The 1500-nt window shown below is 61.9% G+C and overlaps 1 long non-coding RNA gene across 1 annotated transcript in view; it reads left to right on the top strand.

The window, feature by feature from the left end:
• LOC108447845 overlaps positions 1-55 on the top strand; it is a 5088-nt gene extending 5033 nt beyond the window's left edge. The window contains exon 3 of the long non-coding RNA XR_001863548.1: positions 44-55. This is a non-coding gene — a long non-coding RNA (uncharacterized LOC108447845). The remainder of the gene's footprint in view (positions 1-43) is intronic.
• Positions 56-1500: the final 1445 nt, after the last annotated feature.

Raw genomic sequence — 1500 nt, 5'->3', positions numbered from 1 at the left:
CTGCACCTGAGCTGCTCCCTGCCCAGGGTGTGAGATCCAGCAGCCTGGGAGGGGCGAGGAGCCAGGCTGAGCACGTATGGCCAGAGAGCCCCGGCACACAGGGGCCCTGCACACAGGGGCTGCCCCCGGCTGGGTGCCGTGTGTCCCCAAAGCCACTCTGTCACTCCCCACCTCGGATGGAGAGGAAATACAACAAAAGGCTGGTGGGTTGGGATAGGGTCAGGCAGAGATCGCTCAGCAATGACTGTCACGGGCAAAGCAGACTCATCAGGGTCACAGCCTCCTCTGGGCATCCCCCTGCTCCACTGTGGGGTCTGCCAGGACTGCAGGTGGGTCTGTGCCCCCCGTGGACCTCCCCAGGCTGCCAGCAAATCTCAGCTCCAGCACCTGGAGCACCTCCCGTCCTTCCACATGGACCTGGGCTCTGCAGGGCTGTTCCTCTCATGTCTTCTCACACCTCTCTCCTCTGGTTCCAGCAGCCCCTGTGAATTAACTTCTTCGTTCTTAACTCTGTTATCCCAAGGGTGCTGCTGCCACTGAAGTGGCACACAGCCTTGGCCAGCAGTGCCTCTGTCCTGGAGCCGGTGGCACTGGCCCCATGGGACATGAGGGAAGCTTCCAGCAGCTTCTCACAGAAGCCACCCCTGTAGCCCCCCTGCTCCCCAAACCTGGCCTCACAAACCCAGCCCAGTACCCAGGTTTGTCCATGTGTGGCCACACACACCAGCACAGACACCCTGAGCGCTCACACAGACAGCGCCTGCTCTGCTTTCTGGCCTGAGACCACCATGGAAACACATTGCAGAGAGCCCACTCGGGAACTGGGGCTGGATGGGGGCAGGACGACAGCACTGACCCAGCGCAGGGCACTGCTGGACGAGCATCCTGACCGGAACGCTGGCCCTGTGCCCCCGGCCCTGTGCCTCAGCCCTCAGTCTCCGCACGTTTGCTCTCCCCAAACCCCATCGATGCCCGTGTTTCCCTGCAGTCAGTTCCTCCCCGGGCGTCCTGCAACGAGCCCCGTGCAATCCTCAGTGTTCTTCCCCTGTGCCCCACGGCACTGCATCTGTGAGGTGCTCAGAGAGGGTGATGTCCCCCAGCCCTGTCCCCCAGGCTCAGCTGCCTTGGGACTGGAGGTGCTGGATGGGGGCTCTGGGGGTGCCTCCCAAGGCTTGGGGCTCTCCTGGTGTGTACAGATGAACTCTTCATCACCAGTGTTCTGTTCTCTCTGTTCTCTCATGTATGAGAAGGCCAGGAGTGAAAGCGGTGTCACTGGACCAGCCACACTGGAATGTGCCCCAGCCAGCTCACCTGAGGCCAGATAGTTTGAATTCACCCATAAGTGCTCAGCTGGGGCACCCCAGGGGTGTTTTCTGCACCCCAGGTGGGTTTTGTCACCCCTCAGACAGTCCTGTCCTGCTGTGGCCTGGGGCATGGGGGCTATGTCATCCCAAGGAAGCAGGGTGCCTCAGCACTCCTGGCGCTCCAAGGGAAGGCTTC

Source organism: Corvus brachyrhynchos, unplaced genomic scaffold (genome assembly GCF_000691975.1).
Source record: "Corvus brachyrhynchos isolate BGI_N302 unplaced genomic scaffold, ASM69197v1 scaffold1097, whole genome shotgun sequence".
Lineage (NCBI taxonomy): Eukaryota > Metazoa > Chordata > Aves > Passeriformes > Corvidae > Corvus > Corvus brachyrhynchos.
Note: the sequence above shows the minus strand (reverse complement) of the source record. Positions and strands in the feature narration are given on the sequence as shown.